The 12212-nt window shown below is 34.6% G+C and overlaps 2 protein-coding genes across 7 annotated transcripts in view; one reads left to right on the forward strand and one right to left on the reverse strand.

Moving 5' to 3' along the window:
• cntn3b (contactin 3b) overlaps positions 1–10854 on the reverse strand; it is a 136656-nt gene extending 125802 nt beyond the window's left edge. For both annotated transcript variants that reach the window (XR_015494061.1, XM_087257904.1), the window contains exon 1: positions 10524–10854. The gene's annotated coding sequence lies outside the window, so the exon portion shown is untranslated. The remainder of the gene's footprint in view (positions 1–10523) is intronic.
• Positions 1–12212, forward strand: part of LOC147836458 (uncharacterized) — a 455522-nt gene that overhangs the window by 341559 nt on the left and 101751 nt on the right. The gene's annotated exons all lie outside the window — the stretch shown is intronic.

Genomic DNA, 12212 nt, shown 5'->3' on the forward strand with positions numbered 1-12212 from the left:
GTTAGACAGTCTTTATTTAACACCCTGAGGTTTAAAACCATTTGTCTACACTATTTTTCTCATTTCTGTTCTGAAAAGCTTACTCATTTTTTGCAGCACTGGCCCTTTAAATGAATAAAAGCATGAAGGCTTAGAGGAAGAGTAATCTGCTATCGTTTCGTTATAATTGCATAATCTTCAGAGGAGCCCCTTGTTTAGCGCTGTATCCTGGTGGGGATAACTGCTGGGTGTCTGTCGTAATTGCAGGGACAGGGGGTCCCTGGGCGAATTTGCCTGGCGTCTTTTAAGTTTGGGGGCACGTTATGCTGCAGGAAACTCTGTCAGATTGGATTACACAGCTCTGCTTTTGACGCAGGACAAGAGGGGAGAGGAAATCATTTCAGCTGTCTATGTTTCGCTTTATGACCCCTGCATGCAACCTGTGCAGTGTATGCAGCCCAACAAAAGCACACTAACAGGCAAGCCTGCAAATAAAAACAAGATAACTAACACCTCACAGCAAGGCTTTCAAAAGCAGATTTTTGTAGGGGAAAAAAGTAAATGCAAGCCAAACAATGGATGTAGTTTCGAAATTGTGTTCATTTCACATCCAGCATCATGAGAGACAAGCCATGAATTGCAATTACAAGCAATCTCTCGTGAGCTTCCCCCACTAAAAAAAAAAAAAAAAAACATTTCAGTGGTGTCATTTTCCACCAGCTTCCACCAAGCATCTTATTAAGCAGAATGATGAGCATTCGACTGGCAAATGTAATGAGGCAGTGCGGCATCACCTCTGCATCAGTGCTATGCAATGAAAGCCACTGCATGCTTCCATTGCACCAGTAAATGAGTCACTGCTTGGTTACCAAAAGCACCGTTTTGGCATACAGCTAATGTAAGAAGTGGTTAAAGGCATCTTTTTTTTCACTCTAAAGAAACGATTGGAAAGTGTGAGGAGAATGGGGGAGCAATTCACAATTTCATAGTGTCACGATGTAAGGATTTGAGCCACATGCACATGTAATTGCAAACGGATAACACATTTTGCAAAGAGGATGATCAGTGTGAGGTGTGTTGAGGAACATGCCAAGGACTGTAGCTCTCTGGTTATGCTGCTGATCTGTATATTGTAACTATCTTCAAGTAAATTTCCCACTTGAAGTCAAAATAGATCACAAAGGTTGATTTATTTATTAATTTGTGGCATTGCTGTAAATCTTATCAACATGGGGCTTTTGTTATTAAACCCTTTTTACACAGAGCGCTAAAAAGTGGGACCAATCTGGTAAACAGTATGTCATAGTGATAACACATATCTTTACGATGATGGTGTCATTTTAATGACATTTAAGCACTGTTTTTAGCTGGATTAACTTGTCGGATGTTCATTATAATCACACTTTTTTATGTTCCAAATATTTCCTAAACATTTACAATACAGAAATAAGAAAAAAATACAAATTAATTACATCATATATCATTAGAAAAAAATAGAAATCTGTTAAAGTTTCTGATTAAAAACTGTAGCCTATTATCATTTATTAGGCAAATAACAAACTGATCAGGGGTACGTTTTCCAAACAACGATGTAAGTCGTGGATGAACTATTATAGTACGATGCAGAATAGGGAAGAAATTCAGGTTGATTTCATAGAGTCAGGATGTAAGGATTTGAGAACACATTTTGCGGGGATGATCATCAGTGTGGGGTGTGTTGAGGAACATGCCAAGCACTGTAGCTCTCTGGTTATGGTACTGACCTGTATGTGGAAGCTATCTTTAAGTAAATTTCCCACTAGAAGTCAAAATAGATTACAAATGTTGATGTGTTTATATATATATATATATATATATATATATATATATATATATATATATATATATATATATATATATATATATATATATATATATATATATATATATATATATAGAAATCTTACAAATCTTACATATCAACATGGACCTTTTGTTTTTAAACCCTTTTCATACAGAGCGATAAAAAGCGGGATCAATGTGGTAAACAGTGCGTCATAGTGATGACACATATCTGTGCAATGACGGTTTTAAATGCGGATCAATGATTAAGATAAAAAGGAATTAAGCAGTGAGCATGAAGCATCACACTCTCTGTGCTGAAGCCAAGATTGTTCATTGGTTTAGTGGAACAGTAAAGGTTGTTTTTGTGTATGATCAAATAAAAGAAAATGTATAAGCATGGATTGACTTAGAAATCTCAGATCATGCTGTATTTAAAAATGTAAGATACTATATGAAAAATAATCCACCAACAGAATAATTATAATTTTACGAAAGACTTTCTATGGGAATCAAGCCAAGCTCAATTACACATAATTGCACAGAAAGATACTGAGAAGTGCTTTAAAATGTGAAATTTTATTCAATGTTTGACATAATTTCAACTGAAACATGTAGAGAGAAAAAAAAAAACGCCAATAGCATTTTGTTTTATCACAGCTCTGCTGGTGGGAGTGGTTGAGATCAAGCGCATCAAATGAAAAGCAAATAAGAAATGTCTTGAAGGGGGCAGGGCATGTCAGATACTAGAGAGCATTTGATTGGTCAAGATTTGATGAGATTCTGAAGTTTGAGGGTGCTGTACAGTGGCTTAGTGGTTAGCACTGTCACCTCACAGCAAAAACAGGTCACTGGTTAGAGTCATGGCATGGTCAGTTGGCATTTCTGTGTGAAGTTACATGTGGTACAGGTAAATTGATTAAGTTAAATTGGCCATAGTGTATGGTAGTGAATGCGAGAGTTTATGAGTGTTTCCCAGTGCTGAGTTGCACCTGCAAGGGCATTCACTGTGTAAAACATATGCTGGATATGTTGGCGGTTCATTCTGCTGTGGTGACCCCTGATTAATAAAGTGACTAAGCCAAAGGAAAATTAATTATTGAATGACTGAAGATTGAGGTGATGTAAAAAAAAACAAAACAAAAAAAAAACATTGATTCATTCAGGAGGAAGCGACAAACTACAAGCTTTAGATGTTTATATTAGTTTTATATATTTTAAATGGAATATTCAACATTGTTTTGTAGCACACTAGCTTATAGATAACACTCATTACTAACATTCTAATGCAAACATCTAAAAAACTTTTTTTTTTTTACTTTTACTGGACCTTTAATGTGCAACAATGTAAACATAGTATGCTTGTGAGTCGAAGGGATAGTTCACTCATAAACTCTGCCATCATTTACTCACCCTTGACTTTGAAGAATACAAAAGAAAATATTTTGAAGAATGCTGAAAACCTGTAACCATTGACAACCTTAAGGTGTCATACTATTCAATGCTATGGAAGCCACTGCCTTAAGTGACTTTAAGGCCTGTTTTTAGTCAGGCAGTGTTTTTAGTCACTGCATTGGGCTGCTTCTGATGTAAACATGGTGTTTTGCATCAGCTCAGTCAGGGGTCTGTGGGCAAGATGTCTGAGGCTGGAGGTTTTGGCCAGTGCTATTCTCACACAGCCAAACTTAAATACTAATGCCAGCAGGTCTAAAATCTATTGTATATTTTATTGACCATGGAAACCAATCACAGTTTGTTTTGTTCATCATTATGTTTAGGGGTATGGCAATTAGGGTTAGGGTTAAGTGAAGTAGTCACAGTGTAACAATTCTTTTAACTACTGAGTAATATTAATTCATCACATGGACTTGCTATATGTTGAGGTTAGAATGTGGACTTGTAAAGATTGTTATTTATTTTATTTTTTTTGATATACAATAATAACAAAACTTTGGAGCAAAATTTGTTTATTAGTTTAATGATAATATAAAGGAAGTACCATATACACAAACAGAAATGGTCCAATGATAAGCCTACTATTTATTTGTTTAAAATTGATGTTAAGCATTATATTAAAACCCTAAAAGATATAAAACATAGTTTAAAAAATCTGTAAGGATGTATGCAATTTTTGAATCCTTTTCTTATGCAATTTTTTTTGTAAATTCTGTATCTCCTGTATTTTTTTTATTCTCTACTGATTTGTTCCTTTGATGTGAAAAATGTAAGCATTGTATTCCTCATTTTTTGTATGCTATTGTTCTTGTTATGCAAAAAAAGGGCTAGAATGTGAGTTAGGTGTAGGATTAGCTACATGTAATTATGCACAATTCATTGTAATTACAATGGTAATGCTTGGGATATGTGTAACTACATCACCTTCAAGTGTTACTTGTAAAATGTATTGTCAATATCCCCACAATAACAGAGCAGTCTCTATCTTTTAGATGGTATAGTGTAACCTACAAATCATTTTTGTGAAATTTAGAATGTAATTTATTATATTAAAAGAATAGTTCACCCAAAAATGTAAACTGAATCATGATTTACTCACTCTCAAGTGGTTCCAAACTTGTTGAACACACACACACACACACACAAAATCCCCTTTTGTGTTTAACAGAAGAAAGAAATTCATAAAGGTTTGAAACAAGAAGAGTGAGTAAATGATAACACACTTTTCATTTCTGGATGACCTATCCCTTTAAGTGCTATTTGTTGCTTTTTATTACAATGGCTTTCATCTTCCAAACAAGGAATTTGCCATCATAAAAGCTGTCTTTCCAGGTTATAAGGTTAAGAATATATAAACATCTTACACAAATCCTGTAGAATCAGATGAGAACTTCAAAACTCCTGAAATGTTTCCAGTTTTGTCATTTAGTGAGCAGTTCATGATGTCTGAGGCTAAGGCTAGGCTAGAAGTTCTCAACTCTTGCACTGGGGCCATGGATGTGGCCATGGGTTGCCTTAAAAACATTTTGTTGACAGGAATAATGCTCCAAAATCAAACACTAATGTTGACAGAACTCATCTTACTTGGCAAACTCTATCATCTGAAAAGAACGGCTCCTGAAACCATCTCCGTCATGCTCTTGAGCAAGCTACTTAACCTCAAGTTACTTCAGGGGGATTGTCCCTTTTAATAAGTGTGCTATAAGACTCTTTGGAAAAGTGTGTCAGCTGAACCTTAGCATTACATGTACTTTTAGACTATAATTACTGTAGATCAACTGCACAGTGGTGCTTCAACTGTCACTGAACATTTGGTGTAGGAGCTGGTTTCATATTTCTGCTATAAATCATCAGTTCTTGTAACAATATGGGGAATTTGACTGCATATTGTCTTTTAGCCAGTGATAATAAATCATGTCCCATGCATGACCATTGAAGCATAGCGATTTGCGAGAATAAAGAGGTCTGCTGCAGCCAGTGTTGTTATAAAAAGAAATATAAATATTAGATTGAAGCAGTTTGAGTGCAAGTGGCCAACTATAGACTGTAAAAAATATCTGTTAATTTACAGATTAAACATTTTATGATTCACTGCTTTTATCTATTTATTTGTAGGTATGAATTGCATTTATGGGAAGTTGAATTCTGCTCTGTCAACTTGTGATGTTACAAACAGAGGCCCTATCTCTGTTCCCTTTAAGAGTCAGTTGCGTCGCACCAAGGCACATTTGCTATTTACATAGCAGAATTTGTAAGTGGAAAAATGTAATGCTTGATTAGCGAGAAAACAGTTAAACAGACCATTTGCATGAGGATAAAAAACGAGTCTCCTTCATTCGACCCTTTTTACTTTCTCTTTCTCTTTACTTTTACTATTTACTCCTTCATTTCGTGGATAAGAAAAAGGTGGAAACTCACTTCACTTCAAGACATTCATTAGCCTAATTTCATTTAGTAAGCGCAAATATTTGTTTCAAAACTTTTTCTAAGTTAAGAGGTGTGGTCAAAAAAAGTTCATTAATAAAGTTATATCCAACCACATTTCCTATTCTTATGCCCCATATGGTGAATAAACTCAAACCCAGTGGTCTAAAAATAGTAACAAATTGTACCAAACACGTCTCGCTCCTTATTGTGATATATTGTAAAATCAAATAATATACAGAATTAAGTCTGTAATACGACAGAGAAAGGACTGACAGTTTATTACCAGGTTTTTGTATTTATTTATTCATTCATTTTCTTGTTGGCTTAGTCTCTTTATTAATCTGGGGTCGCCACAGCGGAATGAACCGCCAACTTATCCAGCAAGTTTTTACTCAGCGGATGGCCTTCCAGTCACAACCCATCTCTGGGAAAATGTTTGTATTTACATAATCATAATTTACAACACCAATATAGTCAACATATCAATTAAGACTATTAATAATTGTCACTTTTGCAAATTTTCAATTATCAAAAGTTGTTGGAGGAAGGTCAAAATGCAGTATGCAATTCAAAAGCATAAATAAATTAATAAAACACATAAATCTAAAATAATGGAATAGGGTCAATTTACAGATACTTTTATTTTACAGTAATGAATACAGATAAAGCATGACTAAAGCCTAAACAGAATATACACAAGCCTCACCACCAACCTTTTAAAAACAGTTTTTCTCTTTTGGTGTCTATAAAATTGAAAGATGCCTTCTGTAAAAGTGTTGTGGGATGAGAAGAAAAAGTGCACTTAACAGTAAGACTGCAGCCAGCGATCCATCCCACAACCCAATAATCACAGTGGCAGGTCCCTCTTCAACACACACACACACACACACACACGCACACACACACACACACACACACACACACACACACACACACACACACACACACACTCCTTCTGCCTTAGAGGCATAGTTCAGCTATGAAAGACAATTCTGTCATCATTTGCTCAGAATTGTGTCTTTCTAAACTCGCATGTACTGTACTTTTATTGTAATATCACATGCAGAAATCCTGTAGTTCTCTTTTTTGTGCAACAATAAATAGAGAATTACAACTCACTGTAAAAAATGCTGGGTTTCACACAAATTCTTCATGTCCTAACACAAATCAATTAAGTTTACACAAAGTTAAGTGATTTGTGTTAGGACAACATGAAGGAATTTGTGTGAAACCCAACATTTTTTACAGTGAGTTGAAATTCTCTATTTATAAACTCAAGCTGATTGAACATAAAACAATTAGGTTGTCACAAAAAAACATAAGCATTGTGTTGATTATGCTCATTTTACATACGTATTTTGAACAACCAGGATTTAGTTTTTTTTTTTATTTAATGCTTCAAACATTATGCTACATTAAACTTAAAATAGTATGTGCTTATATTACAATTATCATATAGTAACATTCAAAAAAGTTTTCTAAATAATTTAAGTATGTATTAGTACATTTAAAAATGGTATCACAACTTTATAATGCAATTTGTGATTATTAAATATTAGATTTTTGATACCAAAGGGTTAGCGAAGATTAACTTTAAATTAGCTTTTAATGTTGGTAAAGGGAATCAAATCTAAGGAAAAGAGAAAATAAGACTAAACAATGCCATCTGTAATGCTGATAATAAAGATGCATTTCATTTATTTTTTTTATAATTTTTTTAGGTTTATTTGTTTTGTTGAACACAAAGTAAATATTTTGAAGAAAGCTGAAAATCTGACTCACATGTAGGACAAACAAATACTTTGGAACAAAATGGTTCCATTTTCCAGCTGTGTTTACCAAAAGATATAAACTCAAAGGTTTGGAACAACTTGAGGGTGAGTATATATGAGCAAATTCTCTTTTTTAACGTGAACTGTCCTTTAAATGACTTGATACTTCGATGACTTCGACCATAACATCAAAACCCACAAGAAAATTCATCAAACTTTCTCAGTTTTTCTCTTCCACAGATTGAAACAACATCAACATGACAATGTTCATCTTGGGGTGAACTATTCCTTCAGGCATGAAAGATTAAAAAGATATAAGAAAAGCACTTACAAAGATAAGGATGTGTGGAAAAAAGTTTGTGATCCAGACTGTAGAAAGCAAATTCCAGAGATGGATATTAAGAAAGACAGAAAAAAATGTTATATAAACTAACATTACTTTCATCTCTAATGAATTCCTCCCTCATGTTCAAATTTAGCTTTAGTCTCTCTTTAAATAAACTTTATACAACACAATGAGATAAATAAATAGTCTCATAGGAAGCCAAGCTGTGCTGTGGACTGGTTTGACTGAATCCCGCACACTGCTGTTTCCCAGTGTTCTCACCTCTAATTTGGCTGTGCTTGTTAGCAACAAAATGAGATGAGCCATGCATCCCAGATGCATCCATAAATAAACATGAACACACAAGAGAAGGATCCCATTCCTATTTGAATAGCAGATGTGGTGTAGATAGAGAGCCGAATGTGTATTTTCTCCTGTGTCCTTCCTCTCCATCTCTGTCTCAATCCTGCGATGCATAATGGCACATAAATTCCCAAAGTTTTAGAACACCTCTGCGAGATTATAAACCAGGTGGCAGAGGCAGGGTTGGCTGATCTAAGGAGAGTTTATTGATCCACCTTACATTTGTTTGAGGGTATACTTCAAAAGAAACCAGCCCAGATTGGATCACACTCATAAAAGCTTTACACAATGTGGTTTTACCCACTTACACTCTAAAAACTGACATGAAAGATGCCAAAGACCTACCGGTTGCACCTGTCAGCTTTACTGTATATTATGAATCCTGAGTCAAAGGGAATTTTAGGTTATCTGAAATAGGGATGATGTTTGCGCCCTTTGTGATCTTCTGCCCTATATGACTGAGAACAGTGTGCAGTTCACCTAATGAATCAAACATGTGCTGCAACTAAAATAGCATAAGGCGCTGTCAGAATTGATGTATATTTTAAAAACTTGGCTGCAAAAAAAATAAATAAATAAATTATATATATATATATATATATATATATATATATATATATATATATATATATATATATATATATATATATATATAAATTGAAAAAATTCAACAACTTAAATTATTACTTAGTTGCATCTTAGTTTTCAGAATGTTATAAGTAACAGAGGTCAAAGATTGTTGCAGTATGGCAAATATACAATGTCAGTAAATTCTGTATTTTATGCTACTACACAGCCCTCGCCCACCATCAGAGCCCACCAGAATTAAAGAAGGCGGAGTTTACAGTTCACAGCACCAATTGAAGTGTTTAAAGTTGAAAGAGAGCAAGGTAAAACTCAGGTTAATATGAATTGTTATACAATAAAAAAAAGAATAAATAATAATAATAATAATACCACCCAAAAAAAAAAAAAAAAAACTATTAACGGGTGAGTTTAAAATATATTACATGAAAAACTGAAAATGTAAGCATACAAACCTCTGGAATTAAATTAAACTAGTTTTTTATTTATTTTTTTTTATTTTTTTTTACAATATTATATTTAAAAACATTTTAATGATTACCTCACTAGGCTATTTTTATAAAGCAAACTAGACCCAGCATAGTACAAATGTCCATGCATGAATTAGATCCACACTTTGATTCTCTTTTGAATCTCTTATGCTTTTGTTAGTGAATTATTTAAATTATCCGAATAAATGACTCAATTAAAACAATTAATGAGTGTGTATGGTTGTTTCCCAGTGATAGGTTGCAACTGGAAGGGCATCCGCTGCGTAAAGCTTGTTCTGGATAAGTTAACGATTCATTCCACTGTGGTGACCCCAGATTAATAAAGGGACTAAACTGAAAACAAAATGAATGAATGTATGAATATACCAATTATCGAATGTGTATGGGTGTTTCCCAGTGATAGGTTGCGGCTGGAAGGGCATCCGCTGTGTAAAACATGTGCTAAACAAGTTGCCGGTTCATTCCGCTGTGGCAACCCCTGATTAATAAAGGGACTAAACCGAAAAGAAAATAAATATATGAATGAATAAACCAATTATTGTGAGTGAAAAACAGAATCCACGACTGATTCAATAAAACAAAGTAAAACACAGGACAGTCGGATTCCCAGACGACTCTGATTTTTTTATGTCTCAGTCGTTATTTGAATCAATGGTTTATTGAGTCTGAAATATTTTGTTGTATTTATAGGCTAAACCTCGTAGGCATGTTTTGACATGTTAGCTATTGCATCGCAGGACAGTAATGTAATAGTGATATCAAAATAAGGTGGTTCATTCCGCTGTGGTGACTCCTGATTAATCAATGAGCTAAGCTGAAAAGAAATTGAATGAATGCATGATATCAAAATAAGATTTTTTTTTAAAAAAACACATACTTGGTTTGGTGTTCAATAGGGTATTATAAATAGTTTTTGAAAAGTAGGCAACATGGAAACAAATAGCCAATTTTTATTTGTTATAAAGTGATCCCATCAATCATTGCAGAAGCTAAATTCTTAAGTAAATGCATTTTATCTAGCTTCATATTCGCTTCCTCAAAACTATTCGACGATTACAAGTGGAACTGTCAAGGCACAGGATCTGTCAAGAAAAATTGGACTCCTCCAAAGTGATATCCCTAAATAGCAGCAGCGAATCCGAAGTGCGGTCGTTATTGGGTGTTGATGTGTAAAAGCAGCGCTTGCTTCCTATTTAACTCGACGCGATACAGCCTACTATTCATAACGATGTCCATAATCATGTTCATCATTTGGCATCTCGGATAAAACTTGCACTTCCAGTTGAACTAATGAATCAAACTCACCGTGATGCGCTCTCGTTATTCCAAGTCCAAATGAGCGACGACGAGCGAATTTATTCCATGTTCAGTGATGGGTTAAACCTCAACACCTCTAACCTCCTAATGTCGTCGGTAACATTTTGCCTGAGATCGTTCTCTCACTTTTAGTATCAAATAAATGCCCTCTAAATCGAAGACTGCGTGGAGACGGACAGGAAAAAGAGATTTATTCCCTCTTGTGCGCAGAGAAGCTCCTCGTATTCCCGCAAGCGCCCCGCAATTAGTCCACGAATCACGGCGCTCCGGCGTATCCACTGCACACACGTGCCCCGTGATCGGTTCCGACCAGCAGAGTGATCCAAAAAGACGGTTGGTTGGGTATATATGATGCGTATCTCCTCCTCCAGCCGCTCAGTGGATGAAATGCGCAGTTGTGGTACCTTACATGCTGATACACCTCCTGCTGAGAGTGTCTCTGTTAGCACGCCCCAAATTCAGCGAGCAAAGTGGCTCAAAGGGAACGTTTTTTATGCGATTGTTAAATTTGCATCACTTGTCTAATGCTTGCCCTCTCCTGCAGTGCCACTGTGTGCATTAGAAATTGGATAACCTTTGAGAATTGTACCCTTAAGAAATTCATTTTCTGCAATATTAGAACTGCAACAGCCTGTAATGGCTATCCTTTAATTCCGCTTACATCTGCAGTATAAATTTAGTACATCTAATATGTTTAGAAGATACAGTTGTTCCACAAAAGCACTCCACCCTGTAGCGTTTTCAGTTTGTTCACAGCTCAACTTTTGGGAGATGGGTGCTAGTTGTCACACGTTTTACTCCTGTGAATGTTTCTCAGGGCAGGTTTATTTTTGAAAGTCAATTAGGAACAGACTTAAAGGCTGTGAAAAAAGCAATTAAACATGTCCAGCACTGAAAGATACAGTTGAATGAACACACATCAATCAGCCCAACGGGGAACATTGTCAAGCTTTAACAAAAGAGGTAATGAAACACAAAAGTCTAAGGTATGTTGTGATAAACAGAAATTAATCATTTAATTTTAATTTGTTAAAAATATAATATAGAGCACATGTGACACTTCAATGTATTGTCAAGACAAGGGATGCCCAAACTTTTTCTTATGAAGGGCCAAAAACCAAACTTGATTGAGACTTGTGGGCCGAAGGTAAATATAGTTTCCATGCGTAAATTTCTAATTTATTTAACAATATTTAAAAATGACCAGTAAACGTTATCACTTTCGAGTCACATTACTATAATGTGCCTTTAAGACATCTTTTTTGGACTTTTTTTGGCAAATAACTTGTTAAAGACAATCAGAATATTTACATTTTTAAAACATTTATGGCAAAATCACATCCATTCAAGGAAAGATTATGACAAAAATTGACAAATATATATTTCAAAACACTTATAATTCTACCTGCATGTGTGTAGACGTGTAACCAATTATATTAAAACATCAGAATTTCATTATTTTACATTGTGTTCATATAGAACTGATTCAATCTTGTGGGACACCAAAGGCACTTTATAGTGATAATGACCCAAGCATTGCTTTATATTAAGTTATTATTATATTATATAAGTTTTTTTTTTTTTTACATTTTATAATAAATTTATTACAGTAAAAACAAACAATCTTATTCATAACGGAATTACACTAGTTCTTGACTTGATTTTCTCACCGATGAC

This window comes from Danio rerio, chromosome 6 (assembly GCF_052040795.2).
Source record: "Danio rerio strain M-AB ecotype USA chromosome 6, GRCz13ab, whole genome shotgun sequence".
Lineage (NCBI taxonomy): Eukaryota > Metazoa > Chordata > Actinopteri > Cypriniformes > Danionidae > Danio > Danio rerio.